At 53.0% G+C, this 14,302-nt stretch overlaps 1 protein-coding gene across 1 annotated transcript in view; it reads left to right on the top strand.

The window, feature by feature from the left end:
• The window catches only part of NFKBIE (NFKB inhibitor epsilon), a 71,611-nt gene that overhangs the window by 29,001 nt on the left and 28,308 nt on the right, over positions 1–14,302 (top strand). The gene's annotated exons all lie outside the window — the stretch shown is intronic.

A 14,302-nucleotide genomic window follows, 5' to 3' on the forward strand; every position in this document is an offset into this window, starting at 1 on the left:
AATAATAAGCACTGAACCCCCATAATAAGCACTGCACCCCATAATAATAGTAAGCACTGCACCCCCATAATAATAATAATAATAATAATAATCACTGCACCCCCATAATCATAATAATCACTGCACCCCATAATAATAAGCACTGAACCCCCATAATAAGCACTGCACCCCATAATAATAGTAAGCACTGCACCCCCATAATAATAATAAGCACTGCACCCCACAATAATAATAATAGTAAGCACTGCACCCCATAATAATAATAATAGTAAGCACTGCACCCAATTATAATAATAATAGTAAGCACTGCACCCCATAATAATAATAATAGTAAGCACTGCACCCCATAATAATAATAATAGTAAGCACTGCACCCCATAATAATAATAATAGTAAGCACTGCACCCCATAATAATAATAATAGTAAGCACTGCACCCCATAATAATAATAAGCACTGAACCCCATAATAATAATAATAGTAAGCACTGCACCCCATAATAATAATAATAGTAAGCACTGCACCCCATAATAATAATAATAATAGTAAGCACTGCACCCCATAATAATAATAATAATAGTAAGCACTGCACCCCATAATAATAATAATAATAGTAAGCACTGCACCCCATAATAATAATAATAGTAAGCACTGCACCCCATAATAATAATAAGCACTGCACCCATAATAATAATAAGCACTGAACCCCCATAATAAGCACTGCACCCCATAATAATAGTAAGCACTGCATCCCATAATAATAATAATAATAATAAGCACCCCATAATAATAATAAGCACTGCACCCCATAATAATAAGCACTGCACCCCATAATAATAATAAGCACTGCACCCCATAATAATAATAAGCACTGCACCCCATAATAATAATAAGCACTGCACCCCATAGTAATAATAATAGTAAGCACTGCACCCGATAATAATAATAATAGTAAGCACTGCACCCCATACTAATAATAATAGTAAGCACTGCACCCCATAATAATAATAATAGTAAGCACTGCACCCCATAATAATAATAATAGTAAGCACTGCACCCCATAATAATAATAATAAGCACTGCACCCATAATAATAATAAGCACTGAACCCCCATAATAAGCACTGCACCCCATAATAATAATAGTAAGCACTGCACCCCATAATAATAATAATAATAGTAAGCACTGCACCCCATAATAATAATAAGCACTGCACCCCATAATAATAATAGTAAGCACTGCACCCCCATAATAATAATAATTACGCATTACACCTCAGTTTCCTCCTCCCATCCTACACCTCTTCCTAACTCTCCTCCTGCCTTCCTTGACTCTTTTTCCACTGTCTCAGAGGAGGATGTGTCACTGTTGATCTCCTCTTCTCCCTCTACCACTTGCCCTCTTGACCCCATTCCCTCCCATCTCCTAAAACCTCTTGCTCCTACTATAATCCCTACGCTCACACACATTTTTAACTCCTCCCTCTACTCTGGTACCTTTCCATCCTCCTTTAAACATGCAACAGTCATACCATTACTCAAAAACAGCAAGCTTGACCCTACCTGTCTTTCTAACTATCGACCTGTCTCCCTCCTGCCTTTTGCCTCTAAACTCCTTGAACGTCTTGTATTCTCTCGCTTGCTCCATTTTCTCAACACCTATTCTCTCCTATACACGCTACAATCTGGCATCCGCACTGCTCACTCCACTGAAACAGCCCTCACTAAAATAACTAATGACCTCCATGTTGCCAAAGACAGAGGTCACTACACTCTGCTCATATTACTTGACCTCTCTGCAGCATTTGACACCGTGGACCACCCTCTTCTCCTTCACATTCTCCATACTCTTGGTATTCGGAACAAAGCTCTATCCTGGATCTCATCCTACCTCTCCCATCGTACTTTCAGTATCTCTTCTGCTAACACCTCCTCCTCTATCGATCTCTCTGTGGGGGTACCCCAGGGCTCTGTCCTGGGACCTCTTCTGTTTTCTCTGTACACACTCTCTCTAGGTGACCTAATAACATCTCTTGGGTTCAAATATCACCTCTATGCTGATGAAACAAATTTTCTTTTCAACCCCTGACCTTACACCTGCTGTACAGACCAAAGTTTCTGAATGTCTCTCTGCTATATCATCCTGGATGGCCCTCCGCCACCTTAAACTTAACATGGCTAAAACAGAGCTCCTCATACTTCCTCCCAAACCTGGCCCTACTACCTCCTTCCACATTACTGTTGGAAGTACTGTACTATCATGGACTCTCGACTCCTCTCATATTCAAAACGTATCTAAAACCTATCGTTTTTCCCTCCGCAATATAACAAAGATACGCCCTTTCCTCTGTTGCTCGACTGCTAAAACTCTGACTCAGGCCCTCATTCTCACCCACCTCGATTACTGTAACCTCCTGCTGTCCGGCCTTCCTGCCTCTCACCTGTCTCCCCTACAATCTATCCTAAGCGCTGCTGCCAGAATCACTCTACTCTTCCCTATATCTGTCTCCGCGTCTCCCCTCCTGAAATCCCTCTCCTGGCTTCCGATCAAATCCCGCATCTCGCACTCAATTCTCCTCCTCACTTTTACAGCTTTACCCTCCTCTGCCCCTCCTTACATCTCATCCTAATATCTCACTATACACTCTTCTGCTCCTCCCTACATCTCACCCTAATATCTCACTATACACTCTTCTGCTCCTCCCTACATCTCACCCTAATACCTCACTATACCCCCCTCTGCCCCCCCTTACATCTCACCCTAATATCTCACTATACCCTCCTCTGCCCCTCCTTACATCTCACCCCAATATCTCACTATACCCTCCTCTGCACCTCCTTACATCTCACCCCAATATCTCACTATACCCTCCTCTGCACCTCCTTACATCTCACCCTAATATCTCACTATACCCCCCTCTGCTCCTCCTTACATCTCACCCTAATATCTCACTATACCCTCCTCTGCCCCTCCTTACATCTCACCCTAATATCTCACTATACCCTCCTCTGCCCCTCCTTACTTCTCACCCTAATATCTCACTATACCCCCCTCTGCCCCTCCTTACATCTCACCCCAATATCTCACTATACCCTCCTCTGCCCCTCCTTACATCTCACCCTAATATCTCACTATACCCCCCTCTGCCCCTCCTTACATCTCACCCCAATATCTCACTATACCCCCCTCTGCCCCTCCTTACATCTCACCCCAATATCTCACTCCAATATCTCACTATACCCCCCGCTGCCCCTCCTTACATCTCACCCTAATTTCTCGCTATGCACCATCCCGACTCTTGCGTTCTGCTCAAGGATCCCTTCTCTCTACACCAGGGGTGGGCAACCTATTTTTCAATGTAGCCACAGGTGCGGCGAATTAGAAGTGAAAATAGCCACACCATGTAAAAATTGAGGTATTATGTTGTGCATGCGAAAAGTTTAAACACACAGTTTCTCAGGGCCGTTCTATCGTGTGTGCGCCGGAGCCCGTGCGAACGCGCGTGCATGTGACGCATGCGTTCTTTGTGTGTATGCTGTGAGTGAGTGAGGCACTGTGTGTGTGTGTGTGTGTGTGTGTGTGTGACTGTGTGTGTGACTGTGTGTTATAAATACGTTTGAAATAAATAAAGAAATACTTTAATAAGTTATTTATTAACATTGTACATACACACACATTTCAGCGGCGGTAGCGAAATCTTTCTGTTCCTCGTCCTCCCCCTTGTCAGCCGGTCCCACGCTCACTGCCGTGCGCGCGCGGCACCATTATAGAAAGGCTGACAAACCTCGGCCAACTATAACTGCCACGCGCGCACACGGTGCAGCAAGCACACACACGGTGCAGCAAGCGCGCACACTATAGAACGGCCCTCAGACCGCAACCCCCCCTCATCCTCTCATGCCACCACCACTACCCTCCTCATCATCATCTCCTCACCCCCCCTCATCACATCTCATTTAACCCCCCTCATCATCTCCCCCAGCACCCTTGATCTCCCCCCAGCACCCTTGATTCTCCCCCCCCCCCCCTCCTCGGCACCCTTGATTCTCCCCCCCCCCCCCCTCCTCGGCACCCTTGATTCTCCCCCCAGGACCCTTGATTCTCTTCCCAGCACCCTTTCTGCAGCCCCCCCCATCATGCACCCGCACGCCCCCACCCCCAATGCCTACCAGATTGCGGCACGCCGCCGATAGAAGAAGCGGCGGCAGCAGTGGTGGCGGCCAGCGGCAGTGGTCGCGGGCTGGCATTTTTGGATGGCGGCGCGGCTGGCATGCTGGCAGGCGTGCAGCACATCATGCAGGAGCGAGCTGGGGGGGGGGGGGTGTGCGCATCAGCGCGTCACGCTGGAGCGCGCTCAGAGGGGAGGGAGCACAGGTTGGAGCAGGCGAGGGGTGTGGGAGGGAGGAGAGCGTGTTACACAGCGGGAGCGCGCTCCTTCCCTACCAAGGAAGGGGAGAGGGGGGGCTGAGCGGGCCGTCGCGGGCCGCAGAGAGAGTCAAGGCAGCCCTGTTCGCCACACTTTCCCTGCCAATTCGCCACAAGTGGCGAATGGCGATAGGGTTACCCACCCTGGCTCTACACCTTTTGTATCTAAAGCCCTCTCCCGCCTTAAACCTTTCTCACTGACTGCCCCGCACCTCTGAAACGTACCCGACTAGCACCCTTTCTATCCACCTTAAGACCCATCTTAAGACCCACGTACTTAACGAAACATACGAGTAGCTCCGTGACTAATACTATGCACCTCATACATAAAGCTTGGCCCCCTGCAGACGCACTTACCAGAACTCCCTCCTACTGTCTCTGTACGTTCTCCCTACCTACCAATTAGACTGTTTATTCGGAGCAGGGACTCCTCTTCCTTAATGTTACTTTTATGTCTGAAGCGCGTATTCCCTTTTTGTATTATTTGTGTTATTTATATGATTGTCCCGTGTATTACTGCGGTGACGCCTACGCACATTAATGGCGCTCTGCTTATTCTCTCTCACCTCTCATAACATAACCCAGCTTCTCTTCCTCTCGCTCTCTCTCTCTTCCTCTCGCTCTCTCTCTCTTCCTCCCGCTCTCTCTCTCTTCCTCTCGCTCTCTCTCTCTTCCTCTCGCTCTCTCTCTCTTCCTCCCGCTCTCTCTCTCTTCCTCTCGCTCTCTCTCTCTTCCTCTCGCTCTCTCTCTCTTCCTCCCGCTCTTTCTCTCTTCCTCCCGCTCTTTCTCTCTTCCTCCCGCTCTTTCTCTCTTCCTCTCCTCCTCTCGCTCTCTTCCTCTCGCTCTCTTCCTCTCGCTCTCTTCCCCTCTCACTCCTTCCTCTCTCGCTCTCTTCCTCTCTCGCTCTCTTCCTCTCTCGCTCTCTTCCTCTCTCGCTCTCTTCCTCTCGCTCTCTTCCTCTCTCGCTCTCGCTCCCTTCCTCTCTCGCTCTCGCTCTCCTCCTCTCGCTCTCGCTCTCCTCCTCTCGCTCTCTTGCTCTCTTCCTCTCTCGCTCTCTTCCTCTCTCGCTCTCTTCCGCTCTCTTCCTCTCTCGCTCTCTTCCGCTCTCGCTCTCTCTTCCGCTCTCGCTCTCTCTTCCGCTCTCGCTCTCTCTTCCGCTCGCGCTCTCTCTTCCTCGCGCTCTCTCTTCCTCGCGCTCTCTCTTCCTCGCGCTCTCTCTTCCTCGCGCTCTCTCTTCCTCTCGCGCTCTCTCTTCCTCTCGCGCTCTCTCTTCCTCTCGCGCTCTCTCTTCCTCTCGCGCTCTCTCTTCCTCTCGCGCTCTCTCTTCCTCTCGCACTCTCTCTTCCTCTCGCGCTCTCTCTTCCTCTCGGGCTCTCTCTTCCTCTCGCCCTCTCTTCCTATCTCGCCCTCTCTTCCTATCTCGCCCTCTCTTCCTATCTCGCCCTCTCTTCCTATCTCGCCCTCTCTTCCTATCTCGCCCTCTCTTCCTATCTCGCCCTCTCTTCCTATCTCGCCCTCTCTTCCTCTCTCGCGCTCTCTTCCTCTCGCTCTCTCTCTTCCTCTCGCGCTCTCTCTTCCTCTCGCGCTCTCTCTTCCTCTCGCTCTCTCTCTTCCTCTCGCTGTCTCTCGCTCTCTCTCTCTAGCTCTCTCTCACTCTTCCTCTAGCTCTCTCTCACTCTTCCTCTCGCTCTCTCTCTTCCTCTCGCTCTCTCTCTTCCTCTCGCTCTCTCTCTTCCTCTCGCTCTCTCTCTTCCTCTCGCTCTCTCTCTCTTCCTCTCGCTCTCTCTCTTCCTCCCGCTCTTTCTCTCTTCCTCCCGCTCTTTCTCTCTTCCTCCCGCTCTTTCTCTCTTCCTCCCGCTCTTTCTCTCTTCCTCCCGCTCTTTCTCTCTTCCTCCCGCTCTTTCTCTCTTCCTCTCGCTCTCTCTCTTCTTCTCGCTCTTTCTCTCTTCCTCTCGCTCTCTCTCTTCCTCTCGCTCTCTTCCTCTCGCTCTCTTCCTCTCGCTCTCTTCCTCTCGCTCTCTTCCCCTCTCGCTCTCTTCCCCTCTCGCTCCTTCCTCTCTCGCTCTCTTCCTCTCTCGCTCTCTTCCTCTCTCGCTCTCTTCCTCTCTCGCTCTCTTCCTCTCTCGCTCTCTCTTCCGCTCTCGCTCTCTCTTCCGCTCTCGCTCTCTCTTCCGCTCTCGCTCTCTCTTCCGCTCTCGCTCTCTCTTCCTCGCGCTCTCTCTTCCTCGCGCTCTCTCTTCCTCGCGCTCTCGCTCTCTTCCTCTCGCGCTCTCGCTCTCTTCCTCTCGCGCTCTCTCTTCCTCTCGCGCTCTCTCTTCCTCTCGCGCTCTCTCTTCCTCTCGCGCTCTCTCTTCCTCTCGCGCTCTCTCTTCCTCTCGCGCTCTCTCTTCCTCTCGCGCTCTCTCTTCCTCTCGCGCTCTATTCCTATCTCGCCCTCTCTTCCTCTCTCGCCCTCTCTTCCTCTCGCTCTCTCTCTCTTCCTCTCGCTCTCTCTCTCTAGCTCTCTCTCACTCTTCCTCTAGCTCTCTCTCACTCTTCCTCTAGCTCTCTCTCACTCTTCCTCTCGCTCTCACTCTTCCTCTCGCTCTCTCTCTTCCTCTCGCTCTCTCTCTTCCTCTCGCTCTCTCTCTTCCTCTCGCTCTCTCTCTTCCTCTCGCTCTCTCTCTTCCTCTCGCTCTCTCTCTTCCTCTCGCTCTCATCCCCTCTCGCTCTCTTCCTCTCTCGGTCTCTTTCTCTTCCTCTCGCTCTCTTTCTCTTCCTCTCGCTCTCTCTCTCTTCCTCTCGCTCTCTCTCTCTTCCTCTCGCTCTCTCTTCCTCTCTCTTCCTCTCGCTCTCTTTTTCTCTCTCTCTCTCTTCCTCTGGCTCTCTCTTCGTCTCGCGCTCTCTCTTCGTCTCGCGCTCTCTCTTCCTCTCGCTCTCTCTCTTCCTCTCTCTCTCATCCCCTCTCGCTCTCTCTTCCTCTCGCTCTCTTCCTCTCTCGGTCTCTCTTTCTCTTCCTCTCACTCTCTCTCTTCCTCTCACTCTCCCTCTCTTCCTCTCCCTTCCTCTCGCTCTCTTTTTCTCTCTCTCTTCGTCTCGCGCTCTCTCTTCCTCTGGCTCTCGCGCTCTCTCTTCCTCTGGCTCTCGCGCTGTCTCTTCCTCTGGCTCTCGACCTCTCTCTTCCTCTGGCTTTCTCTTCCTTTGGCTCTCTCTTCCTCTGGCTCTCTCTTCCTCTGGTTCTCTCTCTCTGTCTCTCGCTCTCTCTCTTCCTCTGTCTCTCGCTCTCTCTCTTCTGTCTCTCGCTCTCTCTCTTCCTCTCGCTCTCTCTCTTCCTCTGGCTCTCGCTCTCTCTCTTCCTCTGGCTCTCGCTTTCTCTCTTCCTCTGGCTCTCGCTCTCTCTCTTCCTCTGGCTCTCGCTCTCTCTCTTCCTCTGGCTCTCTCTCTTCCTCTGGCTCTCGCTCTCTCTCTTCTGTCTCTCGCTCTCTCTCTTCCTCTCGCTCTCTCTCTTCCTCTGGCTCTCGCTCTCTCTCTTCCTCTGGCTCTCGCTTTCTCTCTTCCTCTGGCTCTCGCTCTCTCTCTTCCTCTGGCTCTCGCTCTCTCTCTTCCTCTGGCTCTCGCTCTCTCTCTTCCTCTGGCTCTCGCTCTCTCTCTTCCTCTGGCTCTCTCTCTTCCTCTGGCTCTCGCTCTCTCTCTTCCTCTGTCTCTCTCTCTTCCTCTCGCTCTCGTTCTGTCTCTTCTTCTCGCTCTCGTTCTGTCTCTTCCTCTGGCTCTCGCTCTCTCTCTTCCTCTCGCTCTCGTTCTCTCTCTTTCTCTGGCTCTCGCTCTCTCTCTTCCTCTGGCTCTCGCTCTCTCTCTTCCTCTGGCTCTCGCTCTCTCTCTTCCTCTGGCTCTCGCTCTCTCTCTTCCTCTGGCTCTCGCTCTCTCTCTTCCTCTGGCTCTCGACCTCTCTCTTCCTCTGGCTCTCGCTCTCTCTCTTCCTCTGGCTCTCGCTCTCTCTCTTCCTCTGGCTCTCGCTCTCTCTCTTCCTCTGGCTCTCGCTCTCTCTCTTCCTCTGGCTCTCGCTCTCTCTCTTCCTCTGGCTCTCGCTCTCTCTCTGGCTCTCGCTCTCTCTCTGGCTCTCGCTCTCTCTCTTCCTCTGGCTCTCGCTCTCTCTCTTCCTCTGGCTCTCGCTCTCTCTCTTCCTCTGTCTCTCGCTCTCTCTCTTCCTCTGTCTCTCGCTCTCTCTCTTCTGTCTCTCGCTCTCTCTCTTCTGTCTCTCTCTCTCTCTCTCTTCCTCTCGCTCTCATTCTGTCTCTTCCTCTGGCTCTCTCTCTCTCTCTTCCTCTGTCTCTCTCTCTCTCTTCCTCTCGCTCTCGTTCTCTCTCTTTCTCTGGCTCTCGTTCTCTCTCTTTCTCTGGCTCTCGTTCTCTCTCTTTCTCTGACTCTCGTTCTCTCTCTTCCTCTGGCTCTCGCTCTCGCTCTCTCTCTTCCTCTGGCTCTCTCTCTCTCTCTTCCTCTGGCTCTCGCTCTCTCTCTTCCTCTGGCTCTCGCTCTCTCTCTTCCTCTGGCTCTCGCTCTCTCTCTTCCTCTGGCTCTCGCTCTCTCTCTTCCTCTGGCTCTCGCTCTCTCTCTGGCTCTCGCTTTCTCTCTTCCTCTGGCTCTCGCTCTCTTTCTTCCTCTCGTTCTGTCTCTTCCTGTGGCTCTCGCTCTCTCTCTTCCTCTGGCTCTCGCTCTCTCTCTTCCTCTGGCTCTCGCTCTCTCTCTTCCTCTGGCTCTCGCTCTCTCTCTCTTCCTCTGTCTCTCGCTCTCTCTCTTCCTCTGTTTCTTCGTCTCTCTCTTCCTCTGTCTCTCTCTCTTCCTCTTGCTCTCGTTCTGTCTCTTCCTCTGGCTCTCGCTCTCTCTCTTCCTCTGTCTCTCTCTCTCTCTTCCTCTCGCTCTCGTTCTCTCTCTTTCTCTGGCTCTCGTTCTCTCTCTCTCTGGCTTTCGTTCTCTCTCTTCCTCTGGCTCTCGCTCTCTCTCTTCCTCTGGCTCTCGCTCTCTCTCTTCCTCTGGCTCTCGCTCTCTCTCTTCCTCTGGCTCTCGCTCTCTCTCTTCCTCTGGCTCTCGCTTTCTCTCTTCCTCTGGCTCTCGCTCTCTCTCTTCCTCTGGCTCTCGCTCTCTCTCTTCCTCTGGCTCTCGCTCTCTCTCTTCCTCTGGCTCTCGCTCTCTCTCTTCCTCTGGCTCTCGCTCTCTCTCTTCCTCTGGCTCTCGCTCTCTCTCTTCCTCTGGCTCTCGCTCTCTCTCTTCCTCTGGCTCTCGCTCTCTCTCTTCCTCTGGCTCTCGCTTTCTCTCTTCCTCTGGCTCTCGCTCTCTCTCTTCCTCTGGCTCTCGCTCTCTCTCTTCCTCTGGCTCTCGCTCTCTCTCTTCCTCTGGCTCTCTCTCTTCCTCTGGCTCTCGCTCTCTCTCTTCCTCTGGCTCTCGCTCTCTCTCTTCCTCTGGCTCTCGCTCTCTCTCTTCCTCTGGCTCTCGCTCTCTCTCTTCCTCTGGCTCTCGCTCTCTCTCTTCCTCTGGCTCTCGCTCTCTCTCTTCCTCTGGCTCTCGCTCTCTCTCTTCCTCTGGCTCTCGCTCTCTCTCTTCCTCTGGCTCTCGCTCTCTCTCTTCCTCTGGCTCTCGCTCTCTCTCTTCCTCTGGCTCTCGCTTTCTCTCTTCCTCTGGCTCTCGCTCTCTCTCTTCCTCTGGCTCTCGCTCTCTCTCTTCCTCTGGCTCTCGCTCTCTCTCTTCCTCTGGCTCTCTCTCTTCCTCTGGCTCTCGCTCTCTCTCTTCCTCTGTCTCTCTCTCTTCCTCTCGCTCTCGTTCTGTCTCTTCTTCTCGCTCTCGTTCTGTCTCTTCCTCTGGCTCTCGCTCTCTCTCTTCCTCTGGCTCTCGCTCTCTCTCTTCCTCTGGCTCTCGCTCTCTCTCTTCCTCTGGCTCTCGCTCTCTCTCTTCCTCTGGCTCTCTCTCTTCCTCTGGCTCTCGCTCTCTCTCTTCCTCTGGCTCTCGCTCTCTCTCTTCCTCTGGCTCTCGTTCTCTCTCTTTCTCTGGCTCTCGCTCTCTCTCTTCCTCTGGCTCTCGCGCTCTCTCTTCCTCTGGCTCTCGCTCTCTCTCTTCCTCTGGCTCTCGCTCTCTCTCTTCCTCTGGCTCTCGACCTCTCTCTTCCTCTGGCTTTCTCTTCCTCTGGCTCTCTCTTCCTCTGGCTCTCTCTCTTCCTCTGGCTCTCTCTTCCTCTGGTTCTCTCTCTCTGTCTCTCTCTCTCTCTCTGTCTCTCGCTCTCTCTCTTCCTCTGTCTCTCGCTCTCTCTCTTCCTCTGTCTCTCGCTCTCGTTCTGTCTCTTCCTCTGGCTCTCGCTCTCTCTTCCTCTGTCTCTCGCTCTCTCTCTTCCTCTGTCTCTCGCTCTCTCTCTTCCTCTGTCTCTCGCTCTCTTCCTCTCGCTCTCGTTCTCTCTTTCTCTGGCTCTCGTTCTCTCTCTTTCTCTGGCTCTCGTTCTCTCTCTTTCTCTGGCTCTCGTTCTCTCTCTTCCTCTGGCTTTCTCTTCCTCTGGCTCTCTCTTCCTCTGGCTCTCTCTCTTCCTCTGGCTCTCTCTTCCTCTGGTTCTCTCTCTCTGTCTCTCGCTCTCTCTCTTCCTCTGTCTCTCGCTCTCTCTCTTCCTCTGTCTCTCGCTCTCTCTCTTCCTCTGTCTCTCGCTCTCTTCCTCTCGCTCTCGTTCTGTCTCTTCCTCTGGCTCTCGCTCTCTCTCTTCCTCTCGCTCTCGTTCTCTCTCTTACTCTGGCTCTCGTTCTCTCTCTTTCTCTGGCTCTCGTTCTCTCTCTTTCTCTGGCTCTCGTTCTCTCTCTTTCTCTGGCTCTCGTTCTCTCTCTTCCTCTGGCTCTCGCTCTCTCTCTTCCTCTGGCTCTCGCTCTCTCTCTTCCTCTGGCTCTCGCTCTCTCTCTTCCTCTGGCTCTCGCTCTCTCTCTTCCTCTGGCTCTCGCTCTCTCTCTTCCTCTGGCTCTCGCTCTCTCTCTTCCTCTGGCTCCCGCTCTCTCTCTTCCTCTCGCTCTCTCTCTTCCTCTGGCTCTCGCTCTCTCTCTTCCTCTGGCTCTCGCTCTCTCTCTTCCTCTGGCTCTCGCTCTCTCTCTGGCTCTCGCTCTCTCTCTGGCTCTCGCTCTCTCTCTTCCTCTGGCTCTCGCTCTCTCTCTTCCTCTGGCTCTCGCTCTCTCTCTTCCTCTGTCTCTCGCTCTCTCTCTTCCTCTGTCTCTCGCTCTCTCTCTCTTCTGTCTCTCGCTCTCTCTCTTCTGTCTCTCGCTCTCTCTCTCTTCCTCTCGCTCTCATTCTGTCTCTTCCTCTGGCTCTCGCTCTCTCTCTTCCTCTGTCTCTCTCTCTCTCTTCCTCTCGCTCTCGTTCTCTCTCTTTCTCTGGCTCTCGTTCTCTCTCTTTCTCTGGCTCTCGTTCTCTCTCTTTCTCTGGCTCTCGTTCTCTCTCTTCCTCTGGCTCTCGCTCTCTCTCTTCCTCTGGCTCTCTCTCTCTCTCTTCCTCTGGCTCTCGCTCTCTCTCTTCCTCTGGCTCTCGCTCTCTCTCTTCCTCTGGCTCTCGCTCTCTCTCTTCCTCTGGCTCTCTCTCTTCCTCTGGCTCTCGCTCTCTCTCTTCCTCTGTCTCTCTCTCTTCCTCTCGCTCTCGTTCTGTCTCTTCTTCTCGCTCTCGTTCTGTCTCTTCCTCTGGCTCTCGCTCTCTCTCTTCCTCTGGCTCTCGCTCTCTCTCTTCCTCTGGCTCTCGCTCTCTCTCTTCCTCTGGCTCTCGCTCTCTCTCTTCCTCTGGCTCTCTCTTCCTCTGGCTCTCGCTCTCTCTCTTCCTCTGGCTCTCGCTCTCTCTCTTCCTCTGGCTCTCGTTCTCTCTCTTTCTCTGGCTCTCGCTCTCTCTCTTCCTCTGGCTCTCGCGCTCTCTCTTCCTCTGGCTCTCGCTCTCTCTCTTCCTCTGGCTCTCGCGCTCTCTCTTCCTCTGGCTCTCGCTCTCTCTCTTCCTCTGGCTCTCGCTCTCTCTCTTCCTCTGGCTCTCGCGCTCTCTCTTCCTCTGGCTCTCGCTCTCTCTCTTTCTCTGGCTCTCGTTCTCTCTCTTTCTCTGGCTCTCGTTCTCTCTCTTCCTCTGGCTCTCGCTCTCTCTCTTCCTCTGGCTCTCGCTCTCTCTCTTCCTCTGGCTCTCGCTCTCTCTCTTCCTCTGGCTCTCGCTCTCTCTCTTCCTCTGGCTCTCGCTCTCTCTCTTCCTCTGGCTCTCGCTCTCTCTCTTCCTCTGGCTCCCGCTCTCTCTCTTCCTCTCGCTCTCTCTCTTCCTCTGGCTCTCGCTCTCTCTCTTCCTCTGGCTCTCGCTCTCTCTCTTCCTCTGGCTCTCGCTCTCTCTCTGGCTCTCGCTCTCTCTCTGGCTCTCGCTCTCTCTCTTCCTCTGGCTCTCGCTCTCTCTCTTCCTCTGGCTCTCGCTCTCTCTCTTCCTCTGTCTCTCGCTCTCTCTCTTCCTCTGTCTCTCGCTCTCTCTCTCTTCTGTCTCTCGCTCTCTCTCTTCTGTCTCTCGCTCTCTCTCTCTTCCTCTCGCTCTCATTCTGTCTCTTCCTCTGGCTCTCGCTCTCTCTCTTCCTCTGTCTCTCTCTCTCTCTTCCTCTCGCTCTCGTTCTCTCTCTTTCTCTGGCTCTCGTTCTCTCTCTTTCTCTGGCTCTCGTTCTCTCTCTTTCTCTGGCTCTCGTTCTCTCTCTTCCTCTGGCTCTCGCTCTCTCTCTTCCTCTGGCTCTCTCTCTCTCTCTTCCTCTGGCTCTCGCTCTCTCTCTTCCTCTGGCTCTCGCTCTCTCTCTTCCTCTGGCTCTCGCTCTCTCTCTTCCTCTGGCTCTCTCTCTTCCTCTGGCTCTCGCTCTCTCTCTTCCTCTGTCTCTCTCTCTTCCTCTCGCTCTCGTTCTGTCTCTTCTTCTCGCTCTCGTTCTGTCTCTTCCTCTGGCTCTCGCTCTCTCTCTTCCTCTGGCTCTCGCTCTCTCTCTTCCTCTGGCTCTCGCTCTCTCTCTTCCTCTGGCTCTCGCTCTCTCTCTTCCTCTGGCTCTCTCTCTTCCTCTGGCTCTCGCTCTCTCTCTTCCTCTGGCTCTCGCTCTCTCTCTTCCTCTGGCTCTCGTTCTCTCTCTTTCTCTGGCTCTCGCTCTCTCTCTTCCTCTGGCTCTCGCTCTCTCTCTTCCTCTGGCTCTCGCTCTCTCTCTTCCTCTGGCTCTCGCGCTCTCTCTTCCTCTGGCTCTCGCTCTCTCTCTTCCTCTGGCTCTCGCTCTCTCTCTTCCTCTGGCTCTCGCGCTCTCTCTTCCTCTGGCTCTCGCTCTCTCTCTTTCTCTGGCTCTCGCTCTCTCTCTTCCTCTGGCTCTCGCGCTCTCTCTTCCTCTGGCTCTCGCTCTCTCTCTTCCTCTGGCTCTCGCTCTCTCTCTTCCTCTGGCTCTCGTTCTCTCTCTTTCTCTGGCTCTCGTTCTCTCTCTTTCTCTGGCTCTCGTTCTCTCTCTTCCTCTGGCTTTCTCTTCCTCTGGCTCTCTCTTCCTCTGGCTCTCTCTCTTCCTCTGGCTCTCTCTTCCTCTGGTTCTCTCTCTCTGTCTCTCGCTCTCTCTCTTCCTCTGTCTCTCGCTCTCTCTCTTCCTCTGTCTCTCGCTCTCTCTCTTCCTCTGTCTCTCGCTCTCTTCCTCTCGCTCTCGTTCTGTCTCTTCCTCTGGCTCTCGCTCTCTCTCTTCCTCTCGCTCTCGTTCTCTCTCTTACTCTGGCTCTCGTTCTCTCTCTTTCTCTGGCTCTCGTTCTCTCTCTTTCTCTGGCTCTCGTTCTCTCTCTTTCTCTGGCTCTCGTTCTCTCTCTTCCTCTGGCTCTCGCTCTCTCTCTTCCTCTGGCTCTCGCTCTCTCTCTTCCTCTGGCTCTCGCTCTCTCTCTTCCTCT

Source organism: Ascaphus truei, chromosome 4 (genome assembly GCF_040206685.1).
Source record: "Ascaphus truei isolate aAscTru1 chromosome 4, aAscTru1.hap1, whole genome shotgun sequence".
NCBI lineage: Eukaryota > Metazoa > Chordata > Amphibia > Anura > Ascaphidae > Ascaphus > Ascaphus truei.